The sequence below is a fragment of the Eriocheir sinensis genome, chromosome 24 (genome assembly GCF_024679095.1).
Source record: "Eriocheir sinensis breed Jianghai 21 chromosome 24, ASM2467909v1, whole genome shotgun sequence".
Lineage (NCBI taxonomy): Eukaryota > Metazoa > Arthropoda > Malacostraca > Decapoda > Varunidae > Eriocheir > Eriocheir sinensis.
In genome coordinates, this window is record NC_066532.1 from 1,372,692 (window position 1) to 1,387,691 (window position 15,000).

Consider the following 15,000-nt stretch of genomic DNA (forward strand, 5'->3'; position numbering starts at 1 on the left):
AAGGTAAGGTAAAGTTGGGTCATATGCGTCAGAGAGAAAGAAAGATTAAAAAGAATAGAAAGCAAAAATGACAAATGAAAAAAGAAGAAAACAAGAATAGAGAGAGAGAGAGAGAGAGAGAGGCAGGTTAAGAGGAACAAGAAATGAAAAAAGAAATGAAAAAAAGGAGAAAGAGAGAGAGAAGGGTACTGACGGATCTACTTACAATCTTTTGCAATACTAACTTACTTACTACCACTACTACTACTACTACTACTACTACTATTACTACTATTACTACTACTACTACTTATTTATTCTTATTGTTATTGTTAGTATTATTAGTCAAATGTTCAATAGGTGACCGAATTAGTATATATTTTATCTTTTTTTGTTTTATTTGAACATTAATTTTCTCTCCTTTAGTTTTCATTTCCTTTTCTTCTTTTTCTTCTTTTTTTCTTTAGTTTTTCCTTCTTTTTCTTTCTTTTTTCTTTCTTTTCTTCTTTCATCATCTTTAGTTTTCATATCCTTTTCTTCTTTCTCTTCAGTTTTTCCTTTCTTTTCTTTCTTTTTTTCTTTCATTTTCTTTCTTTTCTTCTTTCATCTCCTTTAGTTTTCATATTGTTTTCTTTTTCTTCTTTTTCATTAGTTGTGTTTTCTTTTTTCTTTCTTTTTTCCTTTTTTCTTTCTTTCTTTTTTCTTTCTTTCCTTTAGTTTTAATATCCTTTTCTTCTTTTTCATATTTTCCTTTTTTTTCATTAGTTTTCCTTCTTTCTTTCTCTCCTCTTTCTTTCTTTCCCTACTTCTTTCCTTCCTTCTTTCTTTTTCTTTCTTTCTCCTATCTCGTTTTTTCCATATTTTTTTCATATCTTATTTTTCATTAGTTTTTCTTTCTTTCCTTCTCTATTTCTTTCTTTCCCTATTTCTCTCCTTCGTTCCTTCTTTCTTTTTCTTTCTTTCTCTTATTTCGTGTTTTTATATATTTTTTCATATCTTATTTTACATTTGTTTTTCTTTCTTTTTTCCTTCCTTCTCTATCTATTTCTTTCTTTCTATATCTTTCCTTCTTTCTATTTCTTTCCTTTCTTCTTTCTTTCATCTTCTTTTATATATATTTCTCTTCGTTTATTTTTGCTTTTTCTCTGCTTTTCATTTGCATTCTCTTCTTTGCTTTTTATGGAGGAGAAAGAGGAGGAAGAAGAAGAAGAGGAGGAGGAGGAGGAGGAGGAGGAGGTGTAAAATTGCAGTATAAGTTTGTGTAATGTATTTTGGTTACCCCGAAATTCCTGTTTATTTATGTATTTATTTTTCTTTCTATTCTTCTTTTCTTCTTTATTTTCTTCTTCCTTGTTTTGTTTATTTACTGTTTTATTAATTTGTTATTCTTCCTCTTCTCAATCTTTTTTCCTTCCTTATTATTCTCTCTCTCTCTCTCTCTCTCTCTCTCTCTCTCTCTCTCTCTCTCTCTCTCTCTCTCTCTCCCAACTACATTTTTTCTTTCATTCATCTTATACCCTTCCTTCCTTCCTTCCTTCTTTCCTTCCTTCCTTTCACCATTTTGCTGCTTTCTCATTTATCATCTTTATCTTTTTCGTTTCATTTCGTTTATATTTTATTTTTTCGTTCTTTCCTTCCTTCTTTCCTTCATTCATTCGTTCATTCATTTTTTCGTTCTTTCCTTCCTTCTTTCCTTCATTCATTCGTACATTCATTTTTTCGTTCTTTCCTTCCTTCTTTCCTTCATTCATTCGTTCATTCATTTTTTCGTTCTTTCCTTCCTTCTTTCCTTCATTCATTCGTTCATTCATTTTTTCGTTCTTTCCTTCCTTCTTTCCTTCATTCATTCGTTCATTCATTTTTTCGTTCTTTCCTTCCATCTTTCCTTCCTTCATTCGTTCATTCATTTTTTCGTTCTTTCCTTCCTTCTTTCCTTCCTTCATTCGTTCATTCATTTTTTCGTTCTTTCCTTCCTTCTTTCCTTCATTCATTCGTTCATTCGTTTTTTTGTTCTTTCCTTCCTTCTTTCCTTCATTCATTCGTTCATTCATTTTTTCGTTCTTTCCTTCCTTCTTTCCTTCATTCATTCGCTCAATCATTTTTTCGTTCTTTCCTTCCTTCTTTCCTTCATTCATTCGTACATTCATTTTTTCGTTCTTTCCTTCCTTCTTTCCTTCATTCATTCGTACATTCATTTTTTCGTTCTTTCCTTCCTTCTTTCCTTCATTCATTCGTTCATTCATTTTTTCGTTCTTTCCTTCCTTCTTTCCTTCATTCATTCGTACATTCATTTTTTCGTTCTTTCCTTCCTTCTTTCCTTCATTCATTCGTTCATTCATTTTTTCGTTCTTTCCTTCCTTCTTTCCTTCCTTCATTCGTTCATTCATTTTTTCGTTCTTTCCTTCCTTCTTTCCTTCATTCATTCGTTCATTCGTTTTTTTGTTCTTTCCTTCCTTCTTTCCTTCATTCATTCGTTCATTCATTTTTTCGTTCTTTCCTTCCTTCTTTCCTTCATTCATTCGCTCAATCATTTTTTCGTTCTTTCCTTCCTTCTTTCCTTCATTCATTCGTACATTCATTTTTTCGTTCTTTCCTTCCTTCTTTCCTTCATTCATTCGTACATTCATTTTTTTGTTCTTTCCTTCATTCATTCGTACATTCATTTTTTCGTTCTTTCCTTCATTCTTTCCTTCATTCATTCGTACATTCATTTTTTCGTTCTTTCCTTCCTTCTTTCTTTCATTCGTACAATCATTTTTTTGTTCTTTCCTTCCTTCTTTCCTTCATTCATTCGTTCATTCATTTTTTCGTTCTTTCCTTCCTTCTTTCCTTCATTCATTCGTACATTCATTTTTTCGTTCTTTCCTTCCTTCTTTCCTTCATTCATTCGCTCAATCATTTTTTTAGGGGGAGAAATTTACCTACATCCGTCTTTTTGCTCTTCCCTAATTTACCATCTCTCCTTTTTTTTTCATTTTAATTACATACATAGTTACATACATACTTTATTATTTTTTGGGGGGGAGGGGAAAGAACAGCCCTCTCGCGGGAATTCTTTGAACTAATTAAAGTGTTCTGGGATGAGTCTTTCCGGGGTGACTGATAATGATAATAATAATAATAATAATGATAATAGTAATAATGACGATGATGATGGTGATGAGGGTAATGGTTGTGTTGCTGTTGTTGTTGTTGGTAGTAGTAGTAGTAGTAGTAGTAGTTTTGTAGTAGTTTCAACACTATCACCATTACTACTACTACTACTATTACTACTACTACTACCACCACTACTGTCTCCCTTTCTCTATCTATCTATCTATCTATCTCCATGTGTGTGTGTGTGTGTGTGTGTGTGTGTGTGTGTGTAGCTCCCTTAGGCATTATAAGGTTAAACTTTCTTGAATAGGATAAATTAAGGGAGGGTGTTGTGCTCTCTCTCTCCCTCTCTCTCTCTCTCTCTCTCTCTCTCTCTCTCTCTCTCTCTCTCTCTCTCTCTCTCTCTCTCTCTCTCTCTCTCTCTCTCTCTCTCTCTCTCTCTCTCTCTCTCTCTCAAGTGTGAAATTGTAGCTCTTTTAACTTTTGCGGTTTTTTACGCTTTTATCAAATGGACTTTTTTATTGTTCTTCCTCTGTTTTACTCATTTTCTTTTTTCTTTCTTTCTCTTTTTTTCCTTCTGTCTCTTCCTTTCTTTCTTTCCGTTTCTTTATTTTTCGTTTTTTTCCTTGTTATTTCTTTTTTTTCTTTTTTTTGTCCTTCCTAGTTTCCTTCCTTCATCTCTTCCTTCATTTTTCTTTCTTTCCTTCCTTCTTTTCTTACTCCATTTCATTCCTTTATTCTCTTTCAATCTCACCTCTTCTTTCTTTCATTTCTTCTTTGCTTCCTTCCTTCCATTCATTCGTATATCATCCCTTCCTTTCTTCCTTCTTTCCTTCCCTCCTTCCTCCCTTTCTTTCCATCTTTCCTTCATCCCTTCCTTCCTTTCTTACATTCATTCATATATTACAAGCCCTTCCTTCCTTCCTTTCTTCCTTCTTTCCTCCCTCCCCTGCATTCACTTATTTACTCTTTTCTTTCCCATTTCCTTCATCTCTTCCTTCCTTCATTTCATTCATATATTACAAGCCCTTCCTTCCTTCCTTCCTCTCTTTTCTTTCTCATTTCCTTCATCTCTTCCTTCTTCACTTTCATTCATATATTACCCCTTCCTTCCTTCCTTGCATAGTCATTCTCCTTCTGTCTTCTTTCCCTCCTTAAATTCATTCAATCATTCATATTTCACTCTTTGATTCCTTCCTTTCCTCCCTCTCCCCTCCTTTCTCTTTCCATCTCCTCCTCCTCCTCCTCCTTATCATCATCACTTTCTTCCTCCTCTTTATTGCTGTGTTCGCTCTTTGTCACGTTCTCCTTTCCCTTCTTCCGTAAACATCCTCCCTCTTGCTGACAGTCGCGGCCGTAACAATGCTGCCGATGGTGCTGGTAGTGTTGTTGATGCTGATGCTGCTGATGATGTGTGTGTGGGAGTTTGTTGTGGTGGTGGCGAGTTCTGGGTTTTGTACGGGTTCACTATATTGGTTTGGATGTTTGCGGGTGGGTGGGGGAGGGGAGGGTGTGGGTTGTGGGTGGGGTTGTGTGTGTGTGTGTGTGTGTGTGTGTGTGTGTGTGTGTGTGTGTGTGTGTGTGTGTGTGTTTTCTTTATATGGGTTAAGTGTCTTGATGGTATGATTTGAGACGTTTTTTTTTTGTTGTTCTTCTTCTTCTTCTTCTTTTTCTTCTTCTACTACTACTACTACTACTACTACTACTACTACTACTACTACTACTGTTCCTTTTCTTCTCTTTGTCTTCTTCTTTTTCTTCTTCTTTTCTTCTTTTTTCTTCTATTCTTCTTTTTCTTCTACTTATCTTTTTCATTTCTTGTCCATTTTTTTGTCTTTATTTATTTTTCTTCATCTTCCTCTTGTTTTTTTTTGTTATCTTCATTATTGTCATCACCACCACCACCACCACCCCCACCATCACCACCCCCACCATCACCACCACCACCACCACACACACATCATCACAGACTTAACATCGCTTTCTCTTTCTTCCGCAGGTGTGTATTCGAGTCCCCGTGTTAAAGAGAGAGAGAAAGAGGTGACGTGTGTGTACCTGTGTGTGTTACCTGCCCCGTGTTACCTGCGCTGTGTTACCTGTGCAGTGCTAATTAGATACCCAGAACTGGCCCCTTCCTTAACCTGTTCTTCGGTATGGGCGGGAGGATGCGAACTGGTGAGTGTTGATGATTCATTTTATATTATTGTTTTGTTTTATTATTATTTTTACCCTTTTTAATTTTTCTTTCCTTCCCTCCTTCCTTTCTTCCTTACTCCATTACATTCATTCATGGCGTCAGGAAGGTTTTTCGTCGCGGCGCGTGAAATGAGTCGGATTCGGCGAATGTTCCTCGCGATTTCTGGTCGAGCTCGAGCGAAAACTACTGAAGCTAGGAAGACGTGCTTGGTGCCAAATGATAGCTCTTTTAATACAGATCAATAGTCAGAAAAAAAATGGAAAATATTAAATAAATAAAAAAGTTATAAGCAAAAAAGTAAGAGGTGTCCAAATCGCAGCAAAAGGGCCGAAAAACAGGCTATTTTGTGACGGCGCGACGACGAACGTAGAATCGAGCTATCAAAAAATCCTTCGAATTGGTCAAACTACATTGCCAAGAGGGGCTACATGCCAAATTACAGCTTTCTAGAGGCAATAGCAAGGCCACACTAGACAAAACGGCAAAGTGTCTGGAGTTCGTCAAAATCGCTTTCGACAGGGTTTACGTTTCGAGCTCTAGCGACGAAACTACTGGGATAGGGGAAACGTTATGCACCATTTTGGAAAGAACATTGGCAGGGCTGAATCACTTATTAAATAGGTTTTTTGAAATTAAAGAAAAATGGGTGGGTTTTAACTCGTTTTTTTATTGTATTTTCTTTATAGTTACGATCCTTTTTTATAATAATCGTTTTTTTATTGTATTTATAGTTACGATCTTTTATATAATAGTCGGTACATTAACAACAACAACAACAACAAAAAAAGATACAACGTCATTTTTTACAACAGCGTTTCAATCGGTCTATTAAATCCCTTGACTTTTTTTTTCTACTTGAACGCTGTCTGAAGAGTCTATCACCTGTTGACCTCAAGAAGAAAAGGAAGCGCAAGAGGAAGAGGAGGAAGAAAAGAAGGAAGGGAAGGGGTCGAATGGGAGGAGTGTTAACAGAGAGGTTGATATGTATTTACTTCCATCTTTCCTTCCTTCCTTCCTTTCTTTCTTTCTTCCTTCCTTTCTTTCTTCCTTCCTTCCTTCCTTGCTTCCTTCCTTCCTTCCTTTCTTCCATCCTTCCTTCCTTCCTTCCTTCCTTCCTTTCTTTCTTCCATCTTTCCTTCCTTCCTTTCTTTCTTTCTTTCTTTCTTTCTTCCTTCCTTCCTTCCTTCCTTCCTTCCTTTCTTTCGTCTGTTAACTTCCTTTCTTAAAATTCTTCTTCCTTTTCTTTCCACTTCCTTCCTTCCTTCCTTCTCTCCTTCCTTCCTTCCTTTTCCTTTCTTTCGTCCATGTTAACTTTCCTATTTCATCTCTTCCTTCCTTCCTTTTTCCTTCTTTCGTCTTTGTTAATTTCTCTACTTCATATCTTTCTTCCTTTTCTTTCCTCTTCTTCCTTCCTTCGTTCCTTCCTTCGTTCGTTCCTTCTTTCCTTCGTTCGCTCGTTCGTTCGTTCCTTCCTTCCTTCGTTCGTTCGTTCGTTCGTTCGTTCCTTCCTTCCTTCCTTCCTTCCTTCCTTCCTTCCTTTCCCTTCCCCTCTCCTTCCTTCTTTCCTTCCTTTCCTTCCTTTTTCCTTCTTTCTTCTTTGTTAACTTTCCTACTTCATATCTTTCTTTCCTTTCCCTTCTCCTCTCTTCCTTCCTTCCTTCCTTCATTTCTCTCTTTCGTCCTTGCAATCGTATATATTTTCATCTCATTTTTCATTCCTTCCTCTTATTCTCTCTTCGTTATAATTCCTCTGTACTCATTCATCCATCTCTATTCCCCTTTTCTCTCTCTCTCTCTCTCTCTCTCTCTCTCTCTCTCTCTCTCTCTCTCTCTCTCTCTCTCTCTCTCTCTCTCTCTCTCTCTCTCTCTCTCTCTCTCTCTCTCTCTCTCTCACACACTTCCTTTCTCTATTCATCTCTTGTTTATTCCTGTTATTTATTTACCTTTTATTTTATTCCCTCTGTTCGTGTCCAGTTTAATCCCTCCTCATCTCTCTTCCCCGTTTATTCTTCTCTGCTTATTCTTGTTTATCGTCCTCCTTTGTTTCTGTTTCCCTTCGTTTTTTTCAGCTTTTTTGTATTTTTTTTTCTCGTACAAGTCGTTTTTTTTTCTTTCTTTTTCCTTTGTTTCTTTGTCTATGTTTCCTTCTTTTCTCTTTTCTGCCTCTCCTTGTTTCGTTCTTTCTTTGTTTGTTTATTTGTTTTTTCTTCTTTTCATTCTTCTTTCCTTCCTTCCTTCCTTTCTTGCTTTTCTATCTATCTATCTATCTATCTATCTTTTCTTTCTTTATATATTCTTCTTTCGTTTCTTCATTCTTACTTTCTCTCTTTCTTTCCTCCTTCCTTCCTTTCTTTCTTTCTTTTTTCTTCCTTCCTTCCTTCGATCCTTCCTTCCTTCCTTTCGTCTTTCCTTTGTTTCATTGTTTCTTTCTTTTTTATTTCCCTTCTTCATTCATTTCATCTTTATATTTCTTCCACAAGTTTCGAGTTCTTTCTTTCTTTCCTTCCTTCTTTTCTTCCTTCCATTCTTCCTTCCTTCCTTCATACTTTTTCTTCCTTTCTTTCATTCACCTTTCCTTCCTTCCTTTCTACTCTTTCTTCTTTCTTTCTTTCCTTCCTTCTTTTCTTCCTTCCATTCTTCCTTCCTTCCTTCATACTTTTTCTTCCTTTCTTTCATTCACCTTTCCTTCCTTCCTTTCTACTCTTTCTTCTTTCTTTCTTTTCTTCCTTCCATTCTTCCTTCCTTCCTTCATACTTTTTCTTCCTTTCTTTCATTCACCTTTCCTTCCTTCCTTTCTACTCTTTCTTCTTTCTTTCTTTCTTTTTCTTCCTCTTCTTTCCCTTCTTCAATACTCTTCTCTTCATCTCTATCTATCCACCACGTTTAATATTTCCATTCTCCAACTTCGTCATCTCTATTAATTTCTTTTCCCACGAGCCGCAAATTTTTCCTTCCTTCTGTCTTTCTCTTTTTTTTCTTCCTCTCTTCTTTTTTTCTCCCTCTCTTTCTTCCTTTTTTCTTCCTCTTCCTTTTTTTTTTCCTTTTTTAATTGCTCTCTTTCTTCATTTTCTTCCTCTTTCTTTCTTTTTTCTTCCTCTTCCTTTTCTTTCCTTTTATTTCTTCCTCTCTTCCTTTTTTTTTCTTCCTTTTTTCTTCCCTCTTTTCTCTCTTCCTTCCTTCCTCCTTTCTTTCCTTCCTTCCATTCTTCCTTCCTTCCTCACTTTCTTCCATTCTTCCTCTTTCTTTCTCCCTTTTCTTTCTCTCCCTTCCCGCCGCGTGTGAGGGGATGAAAGGGATCGATCTCGCTGGGCGCCTCAAAACATTGCAAACGATGAGCCGCCACTCCTGTGAACACCCAAACCACAAGTGCTGGAGGGAGGGAGAAGAGGGTAGGAGGGAGGGAAGAAGGGGAGAAGGAGGGAGGAAGACAAGGAGAGGGAGGGAGGGAAGGAAAGGGAGTGGTATAGAGGAGGATGCAAGAGAAAGGGAGGGAGGGAGAGAGGGAGGAAGAGTTGGTCTGTAGGTTAAAGGGAAGAAGAGGGGTGGAGAAGGAAGGAGATGGAGGAAGGGAGGAAGGGAGGAGAGGGGTATAAGGGGAAGCAAAGGGAGGGAGGAGGAAAGGAAGGAGAGGTGCGCAAGAGAGAGAGAGAGAGAGAGAGAGAGAGAGAGAGAGAGAGAGAGAGAGAGAGAGAGAGAGAGAGAATATAAGTCCGCAAAGAGTGTGCAAGTCTTTCAAAACCCAAAATATAAACTTAACATCACCATATCAACACCTAACACCACCTTACACCACCATCATCACCACCATTTAACCGCTTCTTGAATGTGTCTATCGTATTGGCACTCACCACATGACTTCCAGGCCTGCTCCACTCATCCGCCACTCTGTTAGTAAACCAATTCTTGCCTATAACCTTGTTTAATCTGAATTTGTCCAACTTAAACCCATTACTACGTGTCCTAACTCGTTCGCTTACTGCCAGAAACTTGTCAAACATCCCTCACTCACCACATGACTGCCAGGCCTGTTCCACTCATCCACCACTCTGCTAATAAACCAATTCCTGCCTATGTCCTTGTTGAATCTGAATTTGTCCAACTTAAAACCCATTGCTCGTTCGCTTACTGCCAGAAACTTGTCAAACATCCCCCACTCACCACATGACTGCCAGGCCTGATCCACTCATCCACCACTCTGCTAATAAACCAATTCTTGCCTATGTCCCTGTTGAATCTGAATTTGCCTAACTTAATCCATTACTCGTTCGCTTACTGCCAGAAACTTGTCAAACATCTCCCACTCACCACATGACTGCCCGGCCTGTTCCACTCATCCACCACTCTGCTAATAAACCAATTCTTGCCTATGTCCTTGTTGAATCTGAATTTGCTTAACTTAACCCATTACTACGCCTCCTAACTCGTTCGCTTACTGCCAGGAACTTGTCAACATTCCCCTTATTACAACCCTTCATCCATTTATAAACTTCGATTGGTCTCCTCGCACCCTTCGCCTTTCCAGAGAATGCAAATTTAAGTGGTTAAGCCTACCCATTTATCAAGTTTGGCAGCCCCTGAATAATATTTGTCGTCCTCATCTGCACGGACTCCAACACCTTGACGTCCATTCTATAGCGAGGGGACCAGAACTGAACCGCATAATCGAGATGAGGTTCGACTAGTGCTTAATATAGATTGGGGATGACTTCAGCGCTTCTGTTGCTTACGTTTTTAGAAATAGGACCCAGAATACGACTTGCACGATTCTTAGACCAGAACTGAACCGCATAACCGAGATAAGGTTTGACTAATGCTAAATATAGATTGGGGATGACTTCAGCGCTTCTGGGCCCGAATCCACAAAGGCTTAGTTCGTAGTTTTGGGCCCTTAGTGCGTAGTTTTGAGAACATTGAGATTCACAAAGCTCGCGCGATAATAACTACCAAGTAATCGATGACGTCACGGGTTAGCGCGCGGATTTACGAAGCTTTACCGCGCTCTGTGTGACGCTAAATTTGTTGTTAAATAACTACTGCCTCGGGAGTGTAGTAAACGCTAACAATATTATCATATTTACGTATAAATGCTTATAAATCGCGTTTTCAACTTGAAATATAACTTTGCGAGTAGAGGAAGCCCATTTCTTTATAAAATGATGAGATATACACCCTTTGAGAGGTATATGATAAATGTGGCCGGTATGGCAACACCGACGCCCGGCTGAGGGATTGCCAAACCTCCTTCATCTTCCTACCTCCTCATCCATTCATCCATCCATCTCTAGATTTGTCCCTCCGTGGAGGGACGATGGACCTTTGTCGGGTGACAGCTAGCCCATGAGTTGGGCTGCAGATATGGCAAGACAATCTTAATTTTCCCTCGTTCCTTCCTTCCGTCCTTCGTTCCTATCTGCCTTGAAATCTGTCCCATATTTCTCTTTGCTTTCTTCCTGCCTCAATTTCTTCCGTATATTCTTTTTCTTCATCTTAAGCATGTTCGTAGGTAACAAGACGTCGAACGGCAAAGTTACCTTGACGTAAATGTGCAGCAAATAATGAAATAATTGAATTTGTAGATCACGATTTAGTACAGTTTGCCTTAAAAGGAAGAAAAAATGCGAAAAGAGAATGGGTTTCTTGAACCAGCAGCTGGAGGGGCCTTCCTAGGATTGGCTGACGGTTCTGTAAACGTGCTTGCGATTCGCTGCAAGGCCAATGACGTCATCAACCAATCAGCGGCCTCGCTGACTTAGCGCGCCTCTAACTACCATCTAAGGTTTGCTTCGTGAATCTGACGCTAACGTCGGTCGCTAAATCAATAGTGCGTAGTTATGTTAGTTCGTAGTTAGTATGTTTGTGGATTCCGCCCCTGTTGCTTACGTTTTTAGAAACAGATCCCAGAATACGATTTGCATGATTTTTAGCCTGCATGCATTGAGACCTTGAGCGGAGATCAGAGCTCGCTAAGACGCCTAAATCCCTGTCACATCCAGATCTGCTTTAAGGGAAGTCATAAAAGGAATAATTAAGAAAAAGATAAATATGAAGGAAAACTATTGAAAGAATGATTAAGAGAAAGATAAATAGGAAAGAAAACTGTTGAAGGGATAACTAAGAAAAAAGGATAATAGGAAAGAAAACTGTTGAAGGGATAACTAAGAAAAAGGATAATAGGAAAGAAAACTGTTGAATGGATAACTGAGAAAAAGTTAAATATGAAAGTAAACTGTTGAAGGAGGAGAAAAGGAAGGAAGATGAAAAAGAAGACGAATGAAAAATATAAAATTCGAATAACAAACATGAAAGAAAAAAAAAAAAACTAGGCTACAAATAAATCACACACACACACACACACACACACACATGACCCAGTAAATTCGAGACTGCAGTGTATATCTGTCTTTCTTAACACATATTATATCACTGCGTCTGTCTGTTTGTCTGTCTGCCCCCTTGGCCTAAAAAGTATCTTCATAGTGGTGTAAGTTTTTTTGGGGGGGGTTGATTTTGTGATTTTGTTGTTGTTGTTGTTGTTATTTTCTGTTTCTTTTTTTTTATATGTTTTGTTTATATATTTTGTCTTCATCTTTTCTTTCTTTTGTTTAATCTTTATTTTCTTATTTTTTTATCGATTTTCTTTTTCTTTTTTTTCTTCTCTTTTGTTGGTTGTCTTCTTTATCCTTCTTTTCTTCTTTCTGCTTATATTTTGTTTTTCTTGTCCTTTTCTTGTTGTTCTTGTTGTTTTTCTCATTCTTTTTCTTTTTCTTCATCTTCCTTTTCCTTTTTCTCCTTAATTTTCTTCTTCTTCTTCTTCTTCATCTTCTTCTTCTTCTTTGTTTGTTCATATGTTTGTTTCCGGTGATGATGATGACGATGATGATGATGATGTATTTTTACCTAGAATCAAAACTAGGCGGTGATATTACAGTGGTGGTGATGGTGATGGTGGAGGTGATGGCGAAAGAAAGGACTGGCAGTGGTGGTGGTGGTGGTGGTGGTGATGGTGGTGGTGATGGTGGTGGTGATGGTGGTGGTGGTGATGGTAGTGGTGATGGTGGTGGTGGTGGCGGTGGTGGTGATGGTTGTGGTGATGGTTGTGGTGGTGGTGGTGGTGGTGGTGATGGTGGTGGTGGTGGCGGTGGTGGTGGCGGTGGTGGTGATGTTTGTGGTGATGGTTGTGGTGGTGGTGGTGGTGGTGGTGATGGTGGTGGTGATGGTGGTGGCGGTGGTGGTGATGGTTGTGGTGATGGTTGTGGTGGTGGTGGTGGTGGTGGTGATGGTGGTGGTGATGGTGGTGGTGGTGGCGGTGGTGGTGGCGGTGGTGGTGATGGTTGTGGTGGTGATACTCGGAAGTCTTGCAGTAGTGGAAGGGGTAGTGGTGATGGTGATGACAGTGGTGGTGGTGGTGGTGGTGATGGTGATGGTGGTGGTGATGGTTGTGGTGATGGTGGTGGTGATTGTAGGGGTGGTGGTGATGGTGGTGGTGGTGATATTCGGAAGTCTTGCAGTAGTGGAAGGGGTGGTGGTGGTGGTGATGATAGTGGTGGTGATGGTGATGGTGATGGTGGTGGTGATTGTAGTGGTGATGGTTGTGGTGACTGTAGTAGTGGTGGTGATGGTGGTGGTGGTGATATTCAGAAGTCTTGCAGTAGTGGGAGGGGTGGTGGTGGTGGTAGTGGTGGTGGCGGCGGCGGCGGCATAGATAGTGTTATCAGTAAGGTTGCTGTTTCTTAGATAGCAGTTTGGGAAGATAAGGAAGAGGAGGAGGAGGAGGAGGAGGAATGCGTAGAGTAGTAGGATAAAATAGATAATAAAAATCGTAGTAGCAGTAGCAATAGTAGTAGTAGTAGTAACAGTAGTAGTAGTAGTAGTAATAGTAGTAGTAGTAGTAACAGTAGTAGTAGTAGTAGTAGTAGTATTGCTGTTGTTGTTATTGTTGTTAAAGAGAAAAACAGAAAACAAATATAACCTGAACGAGAAAGTGAGGAGGAGGAGGAGGAGGAGGAGGAGGAAAGGGAGGAAGGAAGACGGACGGAAAATGACATGGAAAAAAGAGAAAGTAGGGAAAAAGAAGAGAAAAGGGAAGAGAAAGGAAAGGAAAGGAAAAGAAAGGAAAAGAAAGGGAAGGAAGAGAAAGGAAGGGGAGGAAAAGGAATAGGAAGTAGAGAGAGAGAGAGAGAGAGAGAGTGGACATGGCCAGCACGAGTGAGTCCCATTAGCAGAGACTATGAGATAATGGGATGAAGGGGAGGGTAATTAACTAAGGGCAACTCTCTCTCTCTCTCTATTCGATTAAGTTTGTTTACAACTCTCTAGATATACTTTTCTTAGCCTTGTTTTTGTTTTCATTTCACAACAACAACAACAACAACAACAACAACAGTAATGGCTCCCCCTCTCCCATTCTCTTTAATTTAAGGAACATTAACTGACATATTACCTTTAAGAATGACTGGCATCTAGGAAACGTCACTACAGCTTTTTTTTCTTCTTTTTTTTTTAGTACAGGTGTGTATGTGTGTGTGTGTGTGTGTGTGTGTGTGTGTGTGTGTGTGTGTGTGTCAAGGAAGTAAGGAAGGAAAGGAGGAAGGGAATGAGAGAAAAGGAAAGAGAAGGAAGGAAGGGAAGAAAGAATGAATGAATGAATGAATGAAGAAAGAAAGAAAGAAAGAAAGAGAAATAAAAAAAGTATAAGGAAAACGAATGAATAAATTAAGGAGGAAAAGAAGGAAGGAAGGAAGGAAGGAAGGAAAGAAAGAAAAACAGATAAGGAAAATGAAGAAAACAAAGACTAGGAAAATGAATGACTCTGTGTGTGTGTGTGTGTGTGTGTGTGTGTGTGTGTGTGTGTGTGTGTGTGTGTGTGTTATTAAAGGGACCAGTTTAAAGAGACTGAGATAGGCTTGAATGGGCTGGGCTGTTTTTTTTTTTTTTTTCGTTTTTTTTTTAGGCTGTTCGTATACGTGTTTTCTTCTGTTTAATTACGTGGCCAGGTGTTTGAGTAGTGGCGCAGGTGTTTGGATGGCAGGTGTTTGTGTGTCCAGGTGTGTCGTGTGTTTAAAGGGAAAGGAAGCTATTTGGTTAAGTGATTTTTTTTTTGTTAAGTGATTGTGTTTGTTTGTTTGATTAGTCTTGTTCTTATGAGGATTTTTTCACGTTCATGGGGTAGAAGCCTTGTCAAACTATCACCAGGCTCGTAAAACTACCCATGGAAATACTGACACAACCTCTACGAAAGCCATAATGTGGGTGTTTGGAAGCCTTGTCAAACTATCACTAGGCTCATAAAACTACCCACGGACATACTAACACAACCTCTACAAAAGCCTTACCTTATGTGGGTGTGTGGAAGCCTTGTCAAACTATCACTAGGCTCGTAAAACTACCCATGGACATACTAACACAACCTCTACCAAAGCCTTACCTTATGTGGGTGTGTGGAAGCCTTGTCAAACTATCACTAGGCTCATAAAACTACCCACGGACATACTAACACAGCCTCTACAAAAACCTTACCTAATGTGGCTGTGTGGAAGCTCCGAAATGTTTGTGAATATGGGTCAAAAGACTGTAAGCTAAAAAGTCTGTCTGTTTGTTTAAAAGTCTGAGAGTCGTAAAACAAGACTGCGGAGTGTATCCCTGCAGTTTATAAGTTCATGTGTATGTGTGTGTGTGTGTGTGTGTGTGTGTGTGTGTGTGTGTGTGTGTGTGTGTGTGTGTGAAGGGGT

The 15,000-nt window shown here is 39.0% G+C and overlaps 1 protein-coding gene across 2 annotated transcripts in view; it reads left to right on the plus strand.

The window, feature by feature from the left end:
• Nucleotides 1-15,000, plus strand: part of LOC127002702 (uncharacterized) — a 69,352-nt gene that overhangs the window by 6,118 nt on the left and 48,234 nt on the right. The window contains exon 2 of one of the 2 annotated variants that reach the window (XR_007756425.1): nt 5,075-5,250. The exons of the other annotated variant lie outside the window; for it this stretch is intronic. The gene's annotated coding sequence lies outside the window, so the exon portion shown is untranslated. The remainder of the gene's footprint in view (nt 1-5,074; nt 5,251-15,000) is intronic. 2 annotated transcript variants of the gene reach the window in all.